The sequence below is a fragment of the Thermobia domestica genome, chromosome 11 (genome assembly GCF_964235325.1).
Source record: "Thermobia domestica chromosome 11, izTheDome1.hap1.1, whole genome shotgun sequence".
NCBI classification, from domain to species: domain Eukaryota; kingdom Metazoa; phylum Arthropoda; class Insecta; order Zygentoma; family Lepismatidae; genus Thermobia; species Thermobia domestica.
This window is the reverse complement of record NC_137464.1, coordinates 232,985,544-233,006,310: the sequence shown is the minus strand read 5'-3', so window position 1 is coordinate 233,006,310 and position 20,767 is coordinate 232,985,544.

Genomic DNA, 20,767 nt, shown 5'->3' with positions numbered 1-20,767 from the left:
GTACCATCCAGAAGTGTCCCTTACTTTACAAGCATATACCTAACAAGCTAATATGTGTAGGCAAGTAAGCTCGCAATAATAGCGGTCTACTCTTATCTGGCACACGATAAATATAGCAATGTATTATAGCATTCAAATAGGGAATAATATATTTTAGCCTGGGGCGTCATTTCGGGAGGGCAAGAGGTGAGCGGTTCATACATTTCAATCGATTATATAGTGATATAATAATGAAAACGTGAATTTCTCAGGACGATTTTACTAACGCAGCATCAAAATATGCTAGATACCTCGAGACAATGAGTCACTTCAAAACATTTTCATTCTCTTTCTATTGCCATTTGAGTTGTTGAATAGAAGAGGTAATAGTAAGATCCAGTCTCAACTTTGTTTCTACGGAAATAGAATCAAAACTTGAGAACTTGACTGATATCTTTCAAGAAAAGCGAATGAGTTTTCAGTAGTTCTGACAGAAATGCACAGAGACCTGGTTCATGAATCAGAATTCTCCTGTCAATACGTGATCCCTAAAAGAATTATAAATCCCAATACTGCCAAATCTTACAGTTCACACCCAAAAATAATATTCTAAATCAATACCACTGATGTGTATGACACAGTAAAATAATATGTTAAACAAAGAAATGGTTCTAAAAGGAATGGTTCTAAAGGAACGTAAAGTGTAACACGCGTAGAATAATATGTATCTCAAATATGAATAGTTGCACAACAAACTTCAAGCAAGCGCGCAAATTCTTTCGGAAAGGTTTGGTTGGTAATAGGCTCTTCTTAGACCTTTCCCTGCTTAATGATATTAGAAGGATTTAGATTTCTGGGTTTTCGGCAGCTATGGCCACGTTAGTAACATATCACGTATGAAGGTTGACGTCAATCGGCGATAACACTATCCAGGAAAAGGGAAGGAAGAAAGGATTGACGGAGGAAGGAAGCAGCCTGGGACCTATATATTAGGTACTATGATTGTATTTGCCTGGTGGGAATGAGGAAAACCCAGTAAAAAATCACTCAGGGTAGCTGGACTGATAAAGCTTTTTACACTTTTTCGACCGAGTGCACCCACCTGGAATCGAACACGGGACCGTTCTGTTTGATGATATTTTCAAACGCGAGAGAGTGGTTCTAACTACCATTCAAGACACAAAGAAGTTTCTCTTGGAAGACAGTGTCCTCCAGGAGGTCCTGCCTGAAATTGTCAGGTTCATGATGCAACTCCGAATTGTCTAGTGACAATATCATTTAGTACTCCTTACCGACTGAAGGGATTTTTGATATCTATTAGGAACAGAAGAGACTCATGGAGCAGTTTAGAGATATTCCAGTTAACATGAAGCTGTGTTTGGTAATTTGATCCTGAGAGCGCTGGATAATGCGTTCATAAAATAATAACCCATTTCATAGAATAACTTTTGAGTTATTTTGAAATATTCATATGTGTGTGTTCTGTATCTCACTTTACACCTTAGTATACATGCTATGTGTTTTATATCATTGCAAATTTAAAGAGTAAAATATTGTGTGTAAACAAATAAATAATAATAAAACTATTTCCTTTTAGCATTTATAAAAGTAGCTAAATAAAACTATTAGATTCACCTTTTAGTGCAAATACATATTTTTCAATCACTTATCTTAAAAAAAATTAACAGACACAATATGCAGAAAAGACTTTGAAACATTTTTAAAAATGGGTTTAAAATATTAAAATAACTGTAATAAAATATAAAATATAGGTTAGGACTAGGGGCGCCAAAAATTCACTTTGCCCGGGTGAAATTTTGCGTTGATCAGCCCATAACGGTAATCGATTTCGTATGAATTAATAATTCTTTTCGAAACCATTTATACAGGATATTTCCATGTGAAATATAAGAACTGCTTTAAAACTTATATACCAAGACTTAATTTCTACTTTCTTTAAAAAAAACCGGGAAGGGACGAAGAAATTTATTTCTTTATTTCAGTCAATAGAGCCCCCTCCGCCTTATACACAACAGGTTCTATAATTCGGCGCCAATATCAGGTGGTAGACTATCTACAAAAAAAAATATTAAATGGACTAATAACTGTAATCAGGAGGACCAGTGGTGTATTTAGGATTTTGTTTCGGTTGGGCTATGCAGAACACGGGAAAGCAGGAGGCGATTTCCTACCTGAGTTTGAGAAATAAATATAAATATATTTTAATTTATGCATAAATTGAAGTTTTAATGGTAAGAATTGCAGACTGGTGAATCTTACGTGATACGATACACACAAAAATTTAGCAGTGAGTCTAACTTTTTATTCTATCCATAGAACAAGAAGGAAACATCCTCCTGGCCTACCTTCTTTCCCGGGCTACTTATTTCATTCTCTTGATTTACTTTAATTCAAACATTTACCTTTCTTTAAACGGTGTACATATTCCTTTGATATAATAACTTAAGTCCCGTTACATTAATATCCTTGCAAGTTAGTGTGGAACAAAAGTTTAACTTATCAGCTCCTCTTAGTTTTAGTTTTCTGACGACGGCCGACTTGAATCACAACTAACAATGGTCGAAAGTATGATAGGAGAAACGAAAGAAAGTAACAACTAAGAAAAAGAAATAGAAGTGTAGAGTGGACGTAAGAAAGAAGAAAATAACGCAGTTCTTATATGGAATGAAATTTGATAAATACAGTGTTATCTCTGAACAAAGAACAGAAGAAAATGAAACTCTTAGAAATGGTCAGCAAGATTATTGTTGTACGTAAAATAGGAGAAACTAATATATATTCCGGAGAGGCTTGAGCCCGATATCCCCCTAAATACGCCACTGAGTAAGACTATAAGGCTTTTCCTATAGACTAAAATTTGAGTGCGAAATTGATGACGCCCAATTATTTGGAACCCAAATTAAAACTAGGGGCGCGCTGACTCAGTGGTAGAGCGTTCACCTCCGGTGCTTGGGGTCCTTGTTTCGATCCCAGCTCGCGCCGGATGGACTATGTGATAGACAAACACCGCGCTCGTGGGTTTTCTCGCGGTTCTTCCGTTTCCTCAAACTTTCTTCATTCCACCATTTCATTCTTTTCTCATCCTCACCGTCTCCTCTAGCTCAACCGGCATAATCGTTGGAAGTAAAGCTTAAAGATTTCATTTCCTTTCCAAATTATAACTATATATGTATAAATGGTTTTGGAAACAATTATTAATTCATACGAAATCGATTACTGTCAGGGGCGGATCAACGCAAAATTCCACCCGGGCAAAGTGACTTTTTGGCGCCCTCTAGTCCTAGCCTATATTTTATAATTTATTACAATGATTTTAATATTTTAAACTGATTTTTCAAAACGAAAAATTAATACTCAAATACATGATATAGGTATATTTAGTGCTTAAAATATACATATGGTATCAATTACATTGTGGTTTTTATTATCATTATTTATATATATATATACTGTCGACACTGTCGAAATGAATGATTTGGCAAAGAAAAAAAAGGTACATATCGAAACAATAACATCTTTAAGACACTAATTTCTACAAAGCCGACAGTATGGCGCGGCGGTGTCGTTTCTAAGAAATCAAAAATAAGTGAAGTATATACTGTTCTTCCTCCACTACCACTTTAACATATATAAAATCAAATAACATTCATTGCCTGGGAAATGTTCACAAAGAATATGACCCGCCAGTGGCGTATTTACGATTTTGTTCCAGGAGGGGCTTTGCCTGAAAATGCGAAAATTAAGCAAGATATTTCATATAATTTAGTATAGTAAGTAAGATTTCGGGGGGCTTAAGCCCGGAAGCCCCCCTACATACGCCACTGTGACCCGCTATAAAGAATTCAACTCTCCCTCCACTCTTTCTTCTACATGTCATGTCTCCATTTGTCGATACAGCCCCCGTAGTACTGTGAAACTCTCTTCTTCCATGGTAGAATGGAAAAAGATGATGTAATTGACGCTACATTACAAGAATATAAACCAAAAATGTCAGTAGAAAACATATTATAAAATTTACATTTTGAGGCCCGTTTTGACGACCCGGGTAGTTGCCCGGGTTGCCCGGCCCTTGGTCCGCCTGTGATTTATATTTTTTATATCTTCTATATATCCGTCTATATTTTTAATATCCTTCATCCTTTTAAATTAATCTGGAATTTTTTTTTTTTAAATGTGAGGGTAATTTTTGCAAAGAGCATCCAGGTTGGCAAATAACTACACTTTAAAATGTAACTGTTTATTTAGATATCTGCATCAACATTTTATAGATGGCTGTTAAGTTATTATACATTGATATCACTCATCAAAAATTAATCCATAATATCTGTGTAATAAAATTATTAACCTTAATTTAGAAACAAATAGTACCCAAACATATTTTCAAACATTAGTTGGAAAGTAACTTATCCAATACCGTGAAAATAATTTTTCGCTGAGAAAACTCGTCAATATGTTAATATGTCCTTCTTATATAATTATGGTGAAGAAGGATCCTGCATATCTCCTCTCCTGTACGCAATATACACAGCCGATATCCCCACATCACCAAACACAACGATCGCCACATTTGCCGACGACACTGCAGTATTCGCCAGTCACTCCAATCTCAGGTACGCAACGGTGTATCTCCAGCGACACATCGACCACCTGGAAACCTGGACACGGAACTGGCGAATAAGGACCAACGCGAGGAAAACAGCTGTGGTGGACTTCACCCGTAACAGGAAGCGAAGAGAAGTAAATCTCACGATGGGAGGGACGGCACTCACAGTGACAGATACGGCGAAATATCTGGGAATCCACTTGGATAGACGCCTAACATTTGCCACTTACCTGCAGAACACCACCAAGAAGGCACTACAGCGCTTCATGGCTCTACTTCCAATGCTACTCGCAGCGTCCCTGTCTCAAAACATCAAGCGGCACATCTACAAGATGTCCATTAGACCGATACTACTATACGGGCACAATGCCTGGCAGCATACGTATAGAACACATCTACGTCCACTGCAGGTGTTGCAAAACAAGGTGATTAGGACCATAACCGGCCACTCCAGGGACACGCGAGTAGCACAACTCCACGAAGACCTGGACCTCCCGTTGCTTGAGGAAGTTAGACGCCATCAATCCACCAAATTCTGGAGAAAGAAAGAACTCTCAACCAACCCCACAATAAGAGCAATAGGAAATGCAAACCCACGAAGAAGACTTTACCGAATGCCACGACCCCCGTGATAGAATCGTAAACCAACAAACCAGCCACAGGGAAAAACACAGGAGGGCGCGACAGTAGCGACTCCACCACCACATATACGTCAGAAAACAAAGCCAAGGAAGACACAAAAGAAATGGAAGGCAGGGGCAATAGCCCGACACTTCAACAAATCAACACCCGCGAAGACAAGACTGAGACTGAGACTGAGACATATTCATAATTGTTTCGTGCAGTTTTCTTATTAAGAGATCTACTTTGTTCCTGCGAAAGAGACTATTGGTGTGGGTGTTGCTTTATACAAATCAGAAAAGATAGTTACGTTTGCCAGAGTATAAACTCGTGAATATCAACAGAAAAAATAAGCTCCTTGTTTTTTCTTATGAAATGAAGTCTTTCAGGTTTACGCTCGACGATTATGCTGTGTAGAGTAAAGGAGATAGTGAGGACAAGTCGAGAACGAATAAAATTATGGATTAAAGAAAGTTGGAGGAAATGGGAGAACCCCGAGAAAACCCACATAACGAAAGTGGGAGGAAATGGGAGAACTCCAAGAAAACACATATACATGGTTTGACAACCAAAAAATCTACTTCGCGTGAGCGAAGGGATCGAACCAGGAATCAGGGGAGCCGATTTCTCTGTAAATTTGGTGGGGGGGGCATTCAGATGCAGACGCCATATATATATGGGGGGTTTAAGACAAATTGCATTCAAATTATGCCAAATATTGTATATTCACAAATACGATGAGGGGGCCCACATGAGCTTTGGGCGGCCCGAGGACCCCTGGTCCCCCAGGAGAGGCGCCCTTCCAAGGAATCTTATGTATTTTCGGTGAACGCTCCACCACTGAGCCCTCTATGTTTTTCTTATTAAAGGTTGTCAAAGTTTAATCTAGCAAACCTGTAAAACTAAATTACCATATGAAAGACTTTTAAAACGCTTCTTCAGCGAACAAGGAGCGACGGGTTCGAATATGACTTAGAAAACATCGGTGACTCGCACAGATCAATTTGTAGAACTTTGCGCGGGTGTTTTCAGGAACTTTGCATTTTAACTCTCCTATTTAAGCCTTTTCGTTCTTTTTTTTTTACTTTTATTACTTATTTATTTATTTATTTATTTATTTGTTTTTCAGCCACAGAAGCATTGCAAAGTAAGTTTCTTTACGTTTTTGAGCGAATGTGTACGCCCTGTACGTGTAGTGACGTAATATACATCATCAGTATGGTATATTCTTTTTAGTATACGGGTGTACGATGGCACTTTGTGTTATAACTCTTCTATTTAAGTTTTTTTTGTTTGGGTTTGTTTTGTTTTCCAGTCAAAGAAACATTGGACACTAAGTTTCTTTAAGTTTTAGGTATGAACCATGGTCCTAGGAGAAATAGTGACTTCTTAGGAAATTTTTACATTATGTCCTTAGTTCGGGGAAATTTTATTCTTATATGTGTAGTACGGAAGGAAGTACTTTTCCCCTTCTTGATTCTAAGATATCGGATTGATTTTTTGCACAAGTTAAGTACGAAAGGTTATGTGTCTAGCTTAAACAGTTTGATCTAAACATTGATCAGTCAGGACTTTTTTTTATTTGCAGGGATTATAGAATACATAGTTATAAGTTTTTAACTCCCAATTTCAACAATGAGGTTATATGAAATGTGACACTACAACTTAATAGGGAATCTGAATCATATGTACTCTCACAACAGATTCATCTGGTTAGCGTACAGCTTGTGGATTGTTCGCATTGTCGCCGAACGTTAGTTTGTATGCATTATTAAAGAACATTGTATAGAAATTTGAAAGCAAGGAAAATGATGTTTGTAGTAATGTCAGGATTATACTATGTAGGACAAAGTATACGAATGATTTAATGAAAGAGAATGATTAGGAAAGGATTGACTAAATAGGAATATGGGAGGGAACGAAATAATTACACAAATCCGCGGACACGATGTTGTCTACTAGAAATTCATATGATATGGGATGCCTCTTGTGACCATCTTCAACTCCTTGAAACTTTTAGTCGTTTGTTGGAATGTAATTCCTATGCATCAATAGGGAATTCAAGTCTGTTCCCTTGAAACTGATTTCGGGTATAAATTACTCAGTTAAAAATTTACTCAAGCGTGGACACTTTTTAGTATATAGAATCATCATGGGAAGTTCTTTATCATGTATTTATTTTCCTTTTTAAAACACTTGACATTGCAGCAACCAGCAATACACTGCCTATTTGCAGGTTGCATAAACAGTAGGGGATCAGCTGCTCAAAAATGATTGAAAAAAAAATACTAAATCTATTCGCTGCTAGTACTGATTTTGTTCTTGGTGCTCTGATGATTTTTCCGAAACAAATTGTCACAAATTATTTTAAAATTTCTACCCTTTCTAAATCACCTCGTTAGGGTTACTACATAAGAGGGACAAATTATTAATCTTCCTCTTTTAAATTTATTTTGAATGGACTATCGAAAACACCTATATTTTCTAACATACATAATGTTTCTTACAGTCGTGGTTAGCAATCATTGAAGAGTCTAAAAGGAAAAATAATAATATAAACTAGTACCGAGTTTGAATATTTCAGACAATAACTTACCTTATTTAACACCAAAATATTCTTAGATTTACCCTAATATTTCTTACTTACTACAATGAATATCATATTCAGTTTCGTGGTAAAAACAACATTTCATTTTATGAATTTCAATTAATATTGCAAACTTACTACTAGATTCGGATTCTTCGATAGCCTCATATAAACAATGTATATTTATTGTTTACTTGCTCCTCCGTAAAATTTACTTTAAAAAAATAAACTTACTCAGTAACTTAGAAATTGTCATTTGTGTTATATTTAGCTTATATGTAAGAGAAATTATGGGAAATGCTATATAATAATAAATGTACATATATTAAGAATAATTATATTTACCGCTATTATAAATACTTCTGATAACTTCTTATGTTAATTCGAGTTCTGTACAACAAGAAAATTTCAAAGGATCTGCTAACGCACGCCTTTCTGAAGTGTCTTTGTAGGTCCGATCTCCGTTAGCTATACTAAACCTTATACAAAAATCCGATAAGTGATTTGAATCTCATTATAATCAATAAATTCTTTATCGAGTATTTAAGATGGGTTAATAAGGGTATAAATCCAATCATTAACAGATATAACCCATTAATAAGTGTTATAAAAATGTAATATTAACTCCCACAAATCTAGCTAAGAATTGAATTTTTAATAAGGAAAGTTAATAGCTATCCAGCAAGTACAGTAATTATAGTTACAATGAGCATTATAGTTGTTTTAACAATATATTTCAACACACAGAGATCGAAAAATGATTTCCAGACCTAGGCGTCAGTTCCGAAAAATTAGGTGCCATAAATATTAAAAATGCAGTTAGATACAAAAGCCAACAAACTTAGTACACAAGGTATCTATCAGAGATTACAGCAATCGAAATGCAATATGAACGAAGTTTTAGAAATCAGTAGTGCGTGACTTACGTCCATGTCCATGTTTTACAGTTTAAGCACTGAACAAAAATTGTCCGTTTTTCAGCATGAACAAATTTCTCAAATGATGAGTTATCCATGTTATATTCCACATAAATGAGAAATTTTGAACTTTATGATAAATGAATTATAATTTGACTTCAATCAATGCACTTATCTACCGCGCGATCCTTCCTGACTTTACATTATAACTTTTTCCTTGCAGAGCTCATTCGTGGCTAAGCGGTTAGCGCACGCGCCTTTGGCGTAGGAGATCCGGCCAAAGCTCCGATCTCGTCCGAGCTCGTGTGGTTCGGATTCCATATTAATGAGTAAGTCCACGTCTCATACAGCTGCGCTGCTGATCGTGACGTTAAACTCCAAATCAACTCAACTCATTTTTCCTTGCAAACAGATTTCAATGTTTCAAATTTTTCTTCATTGACTTCAAATCTCAATGATTCATTTTAAGTTATAACTCAGCTGCATTGTGGAGACCAGTATGATTTACTTCCAATTATCTGGAAAACTTATATAAATAACGGCTGCATTATTAGTGAAGAATGCATGTTCGAATGTTATTAGGCTTCCAAACTATGCTGTGCGTATATGTAAGACGTCTTACAGAGCGGTTATATCAGTCCGTCAGTATGTTCGTTTATTGACCTATGTCTGTCTGTCTGTCCGTAGATATCAGGGCAGATATGGTCAGATATATTGAAGTTTTGTTAAAAACAAAAGTCGATTTAGTCCCCCAAGAATATGTTCTATCTCCTCTATTAACTCTCGAATCAAACCGGAAGTTGTAGAAATCAAACTTCCTTGTTTCAACGTTTATCGTCATAGAAAAAAAAACTTCAGACATAGATAAGTGATTTTTGGAATTGATTTAACGTCTCAAGAAATAATACCATATTCAACTGAAACACTCTCGCAAAATTGGAAGTATTGAAATTTTCTAGCACTTCCTTCCATTTCGAACATCGATTTACATATAGATAAATGGTTAAAGCATTACGAGAAGCGTTTCCTTCTTTCTATCTTTTTTGAATCGATTCTCAAGAAAATGTTATATCCCCTATATCAATCGTCTATTCACACCAGAAGTAATAATTGCCACCCATGTCCGGTCTCAACCTTTAACACAATCAGTGGCGTATTTAGGGGGGGGCTTCCGGGCTTAAGCCCCCCCCCCCGAAATCTTACTTACTATAGTAAAGTATATGAAATATCTTGCAGAATTTTCATATTTTCAGGCAAAGCCCGCCCCCCGAAAGTTAGCAAAGCCCCTCCCGAAACAAAATCGTAAATACGCCACTGAAGAACAAAAACAGTAACACATTGCAAGAAACGTGTTCTTAAATAGATTCAGCGTTTTAGTAAAGAATAGAATCTTGTCACGTCTCTCTATACTAATACCGAAAGTAGTAGAAATTTAATATTTAACAGCTTTAGTTTCTCTCTACTCATATATTGTCCATATATTTGTTTAAAATATCGAATTCGCAAAATTTAGAAGTCTACGATAGTTTCACAACTGATAAGGAAAAATACGCATTTGAGGGTAAAAGAGAAAATAAATTTTCCAGTTTTACATTCCACGTTCATACCATGCAGGCTAAAGGAGACGGAGGATTAATGGATGAGAATTAATATGAAATAACTGGTGAAATTGGAATTTGGGAGATCCCCGAGAAAATGCATGAACATATTTTTGTCTACCACAAACTCACATTTGTGTGAGGAACCTCTCTCACACCAGGAGTGAGTGCTCTTCTGCTATTGAGCCACCATGCCCTTTAAAAGAATAGAGTTCTGAAAGCGCACATCGTTGCACCTCTTCGTCAACCTAGGTTGAGTATTTGAATAATACCATAATATCAGGTAAACACAAAATATTCTCGACTAATTTTAGAAAAGTAATATAAAGGTAACCAAGAAAATTCTATCGCTTTTCGTGGAGGGCTGTGTTCAATTGCGATCACGCCGTGAGTTGAATGCGAATGGAGATAAGGCGACGGTCAGTTATTGGTGTGGGTATATCCAACATACTACCTAGTTATGACAGCTCAGTTTCATCGTTAACTTGGGTAAGGACAGAGTGAACCTGGGACCTCCACAGAGCGTCATAAGGGTGTGTCAAACTGGGGTCAAACGCCGCTCCAGCGGGGCGGAAGACATGCCAAGCCTTTGGTAAGAGTGTCGTGACTACGCGGACAGTACATCAGTGGTTAAACAAGTTTAAGAACGGTGACGAAACACTCGAAGACTCAACAAGCGCCGGGAGACCAACTCATGTACAAAATGAAGGTCTTTAGGCACAAATTGAGGAGAACAGTGGCCAGACATGTGAGGAACTGGGACTACAAATCAGTGCGAGTAGAGAAACCATTTGACAGCACCTCCATCAACTTGAGAAACATTACAAGTTGGGCCGATGTGTCCCACATGATTTGAATCCGGGCCAGAAGGCAACGCGAGCAAACACTTGCGATTTATGCTGTCTCGTCTGAAGGAGTCATTTCTGGACAGGGTGTTGACATGTGATGAGAAGTGGTTCCTGTGCGAAGCTCCCCGGCTCCATCATCATTGGTTAGCATCCTATCAACCAGGTACAAAACAGCCGAAACCAGCACTGCATCAGAAGAAGGCCCTCCTGTGCATTTGGTGGACTGCTCGCGACATTGTGCATCGGGCACTGCTACCAGCTGGCCACAGCATCAATGCAACTGTGTACTGTCAGCAGTTGAGCCGTGTTTAAGAAAAACTCAAAACTCTGGAGAGTTCTGAATCGCAAAAGTGTCCTTCAGCTACTGCACAACGCTAAGTCGTGCATGGCTAGGATGACCCGGGACACCATTCTACGCCTTGAATGAAAACACTATTGCATGCGCCATACTTCTCGGGCATTACACCGGTCCGATAATCACCTGTTCCTTTCCTTAGACAGTGACTCTATACAGTCACGCCAGTTCAAATCCCTACTAGAGGTGCAAAATGCACTTGATACCTTCTTCGCTTCACGGCCAGCCACGTTCTACCGCAATAGAATTCATGGGCTTCTAGAACATTGGCAGGAGTTTGTTAATGCTGATGGAGACTATTTTTGATCTTCCAGGTACGTTTTAGGCGATATATCGATGTTCGAATGTGCTGGGTGAAAAAGCGACTGAACTTGCTAGGTTACCTTTATAGCATGAAAAATAATGGGGCTTATAATAATGTTTCATACATGAACGTGATTGGCCTTGAACATTACATTTCTGGCAAAAATTCGCTTATGTAAACCTCTTGTTCATTGATTTTTTTTTCACTTCCTTATTGCTATTTAAAAAAAAAAACGCTATCCACTACTGTCGGAAAACATCCTGTTACGCCGACTATTGACACATTTCAAATTCATTAAGTAGGCGTCATTTGACATTGCTTACCGCAATTACACGTCTTCTATAAACAGGCACATCCTGTTATTGTTTCTTTGCTTCGCATCCTTTGAGCAATAGTTTTTTTTTTTTTTTTTTTTTTTAGATCTGTAGTTCTGCACCTAATTCCTATCACGACCGGGGCCGCGGTGGCTCAGTGGTACAGCGTTCACCTCTGGTGTTTGGGGTCCCGGGTTCAAACCCTGCTCCCGCCAAGTGAACTTTGTGGTGGACAAACACCGTGTGCGTGGGTTTTCTCGGGGTTCCCCCGTTTCCTCCCACTTTCTTCATTCCATTCATCTCTCATCATCACCGTCTCCTTTAGCCTAGCCGGCATAACTGTGGGACGTAAAACTCAAAGATTTCATTTCATTTTTTTTCCTATCACGACCCCATTTTATCACATCCTCTTGCCAGCGACTCCCTTATAATTTCTAGTTTATAAGAAGCTTATGTGTATTATTAACAAACCTATTGCAGAGGTCTCAGGATATACATTTATTTCTTTTAATAGTAGAATCCATTTCTTGTATGTAGTGGATACAGTAACTTCCGTAAAAGCGAATGGATTAAAACTAAATATACTCAGTTCATTCATATTACAAATATCGAATTCCATCCTCATATTGTTTCAAAATGGAAGCCATTGGAAAATTTTAAAACTTCATAACTCCCTTAATTTTGGGTCATATGATAAAAAATAAAGTGATTTCTAATTTTGATTGAAAAGCTTGGACAGTTGTTAAAAAATTATTAAGATTTTGATAATGTGCGTCACGAAGATTGAACCGGACATTGCCGCACTTGTGAAATCACACCATGCTCGGTTATTTCATTGGCTTTCAATTTTAATGGGATTATATTACATTTTGATAATAGGCTAATATATAATACTGATGTATATTAATATTAACAAATATTTGTATTTATTTTATAAACCTTACATAAATTATTACAAAATAAATAAGTTATTACAAAATAAATAGAAACATTATTTAAAAAGTAGTAAACAAGGAACATAGACAGCATGATAAGTCATCAATTACCGTTGAGTTCATTTTTCTAGTTGCGTAATTTTAACCCTTTACCTAGATTTACCTAGATTTTTGAGTAATTCAAATTCTGGTCACACTGTAATTTATATGGATGACAACACTGAAAATTCTTCCGATTCATATTTTCGGGTGTAGAATAACATTATCTATTATTGTGGTAAGTTATATTTTATTACCTCTTTCGACATACGAAAAACGGGCAAAAGAAAAATTATTATTTTTTCAAAAATATTTAGTAGTCTGCACCTTAAGCTAGAAGTTCACCTCCCATAATCTTGGTGTTGAAAAGGACGCTAAACACCATTGTAACCATACTAATATTACATACTAAAGAAATTCATATACAAAAATATATCAAGAAACTGAATAACTTTCCCCACATATCATACATGTACAATTTTAAGCATACAGATTGTAAACGTCCATACAAAATTTTTAAAATTACGTCATTCGTTCAAAAATTTTGATACTAGGGGGTGTTGAAGACTGCATGTCTGTTCCCCTCATCCCTATATAAAACCTTGTGTATAAGTTTAAGTCAAAGATTAGTATCTTAGTTTGTTACGGTGTGAATATAAGATTCGTGTTATTAATATATTTTTTTTTTTAAAAAAGAGATGATCAATGCTGGTGGAAACTTAAGAAATTTTCACCGTTTGGAGCGATGACTCATCATAAAGATTCTATTTCTCTATAAAAAGTTTGAAAATGATATTCATATTAAGATATCACAATCATTGAGTGAATAGCAGGGACGCATCCACGAGGAGGGCCACCGAGTATGGAACCCATTTCCGAAACCTTCCTAACTCATAATACATTTGTACATTTTTTCAATAAAACTATACTTGTTTAAAAGGAAAATAGTTAATGTAACACGAAGACTTGATCTTACACTTAATCTGTACTCTTTCGCTTATAAAAAAAAATCAGGTTCTATCATTTTTTTTAGAAAATATATGTGGTAGTATTTTACAATTATTATCGTCTTTTCGGGTGCAGAATAATACTCGTTCAATACTACATAAACGTAGTGGCTTCTATTATTAGAGCCCCGTCCCCAAAGCTTGGATCTCTCCCAACAAAAATATAGGTGGAAGTATTTTACAATTACTTATTGTCTATTCGGGTGCAGAATAATACTCGTTCAATACTACATAAAGGTAGTGGCTTCTAGTATTAGAGCCCCGTCCCCAGAGCTTGAACCTCTCCCAACAAAATTTTCTGGGTATGTACCTGGTGAGTAATGTTCTTGCTAAAGCGTTGTCAATACCAGATAGCTTGTTGTAAGACCCAATATTTCACCCTTAAAGTTGAGCTCAGGATTAGGTGCTCTACAATCTTGACCAAACCAAACCGGCAACATCTATGTATAAACTAATGCTTGAGAGTAGGCAAATATTAGTCCAAATACTGAACATTTCAAAGGAGTGAGTTGGGTTCATTGTCAGCAGTATAGTGGACATGCTGAAGCTTTCAGCAACAGTAATCAGAAGGAAGGTGTTAAAGCTTCTGTGGCAATTTTGACCTATTTTGCGAGTAGTACTACAAATTGTTCTGCTCGATTTGTGACTGAGGATGGAGCCTGGTTCTGTACTTGTTACCCGTGGGATTAATAAAGGGAGTAGCGATACTTCGGGTGCTTAACCCCGCCAAGAAGTTCCGCATCTAGAAAATTTCAATTTACTGTTACGTTTCAATATTATGCTACCTGGGAACTCTAGTTACCGAATTATTCTAACCTATTGTATCCGTTTCACGTGGTAATTAAGACACAATACACCGGAAAGCTGTCCAAAGAGATTCTCATTTATACGACAATCGCCTAGCTCACATGTCCAACATTGTGGTTGCTAAATTGAACACCTTGAGATTGCAATTGTTCAACCATCTTCGCATTCGTCTGACCTGGTTACCTGTGATTAACTTCAGTAAAATCTCAAAGGATGTTTTTCAGGCCATTCTTGATATTGAATTGTATCTACGAATTTTAGAGAAGTTGCTACATTGCTGTACTGTACCAGGTATTTTAGAAGAAACTGTGTCATTTCACTCTCTACCATTTATGGAGAAAGCCATGAGCTCTTCAACATTTCTTTTTTTTTTTTTTTTTTTTTACTTCAAGTAAAATTGTGCACTTCCTATCGAAAGTTCAATGTAAATTGTAAATTACATCATGATCTGGTGACTTATGGAAAAAATAGCTGGGTTTAATTTTTTAAGTTTCTTTTTAGGACAATATTTATATAAGATGTAGACTGATAGCTGGATGGCTAATCCGCTCCACATGAGCTCTCGCTGATAATAATCTAATAGACGTAATGTTTGGCAACAGTTCATATTATCATCAAGAAATAATATGAGTAAAATATTTAAGAAAATCGAGTCTCATAAAGTAAATGAAAACTTTAAGGGCAAATAGAATAAGATTTCTAGTTTACGAATATACTATTTAGGTTAAAGGAGACAGATAATTCACTGAAAATGACTGATTTTGAAAGTATAGGTTTTATGAAAATAAGGGAAGAAACGGATGAACATTCGGAAAATCCACGGACACGATGTCATTAGAAACTAACTTGGAATCGAACCAAGAGCCTCTCGCATCAGAGGTGAACGCTCCAACTCTGAGCCTAGGTTCTCCCTTATTAGATGAAATGTATTACTTAGAGGATATCTTTAAACTACCGTTCCCAGTTTTTATACAAAATTTAGAGTCCCTCTCGTATTGTATTTAAATAACATTAACATCTGAAATTATGCTAAGTTCCATAGAACATCAACAAACTAGATGTATCTTAAACACTGCATATTTATGAACTGCTTATATTACAGTCATAATCATGGGCACAGCATAATAAATTTATATAATAGTCAAATTAGCAAAGACGTTAGTAAACAATAAATAAACATAGTGTAGGGGTGGTCATCAAAATCTGTGAATAAAGTAGTAAATATACCGTTTAAATTGTAAGTCAAGATAGGATACTCCTCGCCGACTTTTCATTCAAGTAACCATAAAAAACATAGATAATATATTATTTTCCTTTGTTAAATGAAGTAGTTATTGTTTGACGTTTTAAAACTAGATACTTTAAATTACCATGATTTTTGTCAGTGAGGTACTATAAATGTAGAAACGGATTTGAAGTGAAATTGGCTATAATATAAAGATTTTACGTCTAACTTCAGAACTGTGTGTTTCTTGCAGTTTTAAGTCGGTAAACTAAGCAAACTCCTTTATCCCAAAAAGTGTGTTCTTGAAAATGATATAATACCTGTTCGCAGAACTTTTCATTTGCCAAACAGTTTCCGAACAAATGACCCGGTTCAAACTATTCTGGAAGCTTTGTAGCTTTTATATTACAAAATATATTGTAACTTTCGATATTCATCCAACGCAAATAAAGGAAATCCAAGAGTCTTACTACAATATAGTGAATGAGAATGGCTGAAAGCGAAACATACAGGGTGGCTTAATAGTAGGTATATAAGCCTGCATTGATCAAGTATAACATTCTAGTTTATGGGTTTATTTTCTTCGGCTCTTCGGAGCTTAAGATGTAAGTAAAAACACATTAAGAGCAAATAACAAAGAAAGTAAGTTTCTCTGATAGATAACAATAAGAAATAAAATAAAACGCAATGAGCTGATCAGTACGGTACTGCATACCTACTTTTGGGCCACCCTGTATATCAAAAGGTAGATTTCTTTCTACTCAACAGAATTACGTGTGTGTTTGCATGTGTAAAAATCCTCATCTGTACTTTTCCAGGAAATCGATAAAAATACATTTCTCATTTTTCTTTTTGATAAACCTAAAATTTTGATGCTGGGGGATAATCATACGACTTCTTAAGATAACACGGATACTCACATATACTCTGATAAAGCTATTTATTAAAGCAACCAAATGACATTACCCGGTATCGTTAATGAGATATGGGCCAAACTGTTACGATTAACTATGAAATTTCAATTTTTCTTTAACTATATTTCTTAGAATTGTGCAAGAGTAAGACTATATTAACTTATAGATATCATCAAGGTCGACAAGATGACATGCTTGATAGCAAAATCACATGCGCAGTTTTCGAGAAAATTTACAAAACAAAATTTTATGATTCTTAAAATTATATCGTTTGATGTAATATCATATATACCGTAAAACTAATAATGTTTATTCTGACGGAACAGGTTGCTTCTCTGTTTATTTATATACGTAAAAATTAAAGTGACTATGTTTATGACGTCATATCTCTTGAACCTCCCAACCGATCTCGATCAAATTTTCAACATAGATGAGGTTTTAGCCTGGAAGTGACGTTATCATTTCACTTTGACAGTACAATGGAGGGAGAGGAGGGAGAGGGGCAGATATTTAAAAATGATAGAAAATGACTGATATTACTATCGAATCCATAGGTTTGGGGTCGCTGGGTTGAACAGTGACACTTCTAATGCCGTTTAAGTCAAAATTCAGCCCCGCAACTTGGGGGAATAATTAGATATAATTAGATAGATAGATATAGTAAGACTTTCAGACTAACTGCCTGACTGATTGATGAACCTCCAGCTCAAACCGCTTAAGCTAGAAACTTGAAATGTGGTTAGAACATATGATTTGTGATGTAAGGTTTACTAAGGAATGATTTTTGAAAATTCGACGGGTAAAAATGGGTGGCAATAATTATCTTAAAATGGCCAGATCTCGGAATCTCTTAAGATTAGAAACCTGAAATTTAGTCCATGGATTTTTCATTAAAAATATTTGGACATGTACTTCAGAATTTTCTTCATACAGTGTTAACATAGAAGAAAAAAAAAAAGGAATGGGAAGAAAGAAGGAGTGACTATTATAATTTATTAGACTTTTAAACTATGCTATGCATAAGTGTTGGAAGTCTTTCAGAACAGCTTTGTCCGTCCGTTCTCTGTAAACAGGTGTCATCCCAAAAATGGTACCGAGATGCAGTTTATTCCAACCGATTCAGTGACCCAAGGATATCTTCTATCTCCACCATAAACTTTCTATTCAAACCTGTAGTGGTTCAAATTAACTTTTTCTAGTTTCAACGTTGATTGCCATTAAGGAAAACGCTGATAGATAGCGAGAAGCTATTTTTTACTAAAGATTCAACGTTTCAAGGAGATATAAAATGATTCTCCCCAACGCTCTACCATAATCGGAAGTAATTGAAATTTACTACTATTTTCGGTATCAATGCTGGTTTTCATAAAGTAAAACCGGTGATATCGAGATAAGTTTTCTTTTTCCTTTTTCTTTCTTTTTTTGCAATTGATTCAGCGTTTCAAGTGCAGGTTCCATCTCCTCCGTTATCCACTTATTCAAACCGGAAGTGGTTAAAATTAGCCATTCGCTGTTTCAACATTTACCTCCAAGGAACAAAAACGGTAGTATCTATTGATAAGCGGTTCTCTGCAGATGATTTAGGATGTCAAGATATAACGAAATACAGTTATTATAAATACGAAAGAGTCTATGACCTTTGAAAATCAATTCATGTTAATAGCCTGAAAGTGATAAGATTATTATGTTGTCTGTGTCAACCATAGATACGATTTTTGTTTTGGTTCTTATGAATAGAGTAGATGCAAAAACGCTATTATTGTAATAGCATTTCAAAATGCAACAAGTAACAAGACGTTTTTTAAAAACGGAAAATCAAGGTCACGGGAATGTGATGGGTTAATAACGTCTGGTAAGGCAAACCCGACAACACATTCTTAGCAGTTGACTCACCCTTGTTTCAAAGACCACCAGGAGTAACTAATCCCTCAGTAGACAGCGAAATCTATCTTTCCTTTACATTCTGTAACTGTCTTTCGTAGAGTTAAGCATGTCTTCAAACATTATCTTCAATTTTCCAGTAAGAAACGGATTTGAATTATTTCGTACCTCATATTTTCACATTTCAATTGATCGCGAACTTAGAAGTTAAATAACAATTTAAGTATAACTGCAAAGACACTAGCTTACATAATTAATAATATTTTTTTATCGTTTAACGAAAAATAATTGGCCAAAGTTGATAGTAATACCAATCAATAGCTAAATAAAATAATTTGGCTGAATATAAATCCTCATACGGAGTTTTAAAGAAACTGAAGAAAAATAATTTTTGTATACTTGAAACAATATACTACAATAACCACAGCAAGTATTAAGATGAACTGATAGTAAATTATACACCCCTATGACTCATGTTATTATGACATTAGCAATGCGACACTATATATTATGTGGAACAGCGGTGGCCCAGTGGTAGAGCGTTCACCTCTGGTGCATAGGGTCCTTGCTTCGATCCCAATTGAGCTCTGTGGTGGACAAACACTGTGTGCGTGTGTTCTCTCGGAGTTCTCCCATTGGTATTCATTACTGGTACTGTTACATTCATTTCTCATCATCATCATATCCTTTAGCCTAGCCGGCATAACCGTGGGACGTAAAGCTTAAAGCTTTTATTTCTTTATATTATGTTTAATGAGATATAGCTCAACATCATGGTTAACCCTTAAATTTTATTTTTTAACCATAATAAATTTTATTTCCAAAGGTAAGACACCGATCTATGATAACTGAAATCGTAATGCAATGCAGGAAAACGAATTTTTATGACTCTAACATGTATGTTGTTTGTTGCAAATAATATTTCATACTTCTTATTAATTAATAAACAAATAAATAAAATATGCTATACATAAATGTGTGGTACACTAATAAATAAATCACACTATAAAACTTTTAATTTATTTTGAAACGCATATCTAAAATTAAATACTAATTCAGACAAACACGTAACACACATCTTTTTCATTTAGTACGATCTAAACTGTCAATAGTTCAACACTCTCTGTTCTACAGGCTTCCTAAGTTATACAATGAAATATCACATACACTCGTAAATTTATTTAATTCTGAAACTGCATTTAACACTGAAGTACGACGTCATTTTATAGAGGTTGTTTCCGAGCTATGGTGACAATTTCAAAGTGCACTTATCTTAAGAGAAACCATGTCGCCACCATAGAGAATGGTCTATTTGGTGGCCCTGCACCTGGGCAATTGCCTGACAGCGAAGTTACCACTGTAGGAATCTGTTACGCAGTGTAGTCATGTCAAGTTAATACCACTCCTCCTGACAGGTTTTCCATAGTTCTTCAACGTTGCTGGGTCTCCTGTGAAATAAGGCTCGTTTCAAAAGGCCGAAGGCTCAAAAGTCCATCGATGCATCAGGGAACTTCACCGGAATGTATGAATTGAATGGAATGGCACAAATACCAGTTTCTTCTTAAATTTGTTGGAGGAAGAGGCGGGTTGAGCGAGATGTGTGACTTGACGCCTTGTCTTGATGCACTCACACACGATTATTTGTCCCTCCCGTAGAGACGGGGAGTGTCATGGCGATAAACGGGTGTGAAGACGTTAGTCTGATAATATTCCGAATTCACCTTCGTATTTTTGGCTACACGATGTATGTTCAGCTTGCCCTGGTACGAATATCCAGCAATAACCATGAAACCTGTGCCAAAATTTCCTTGC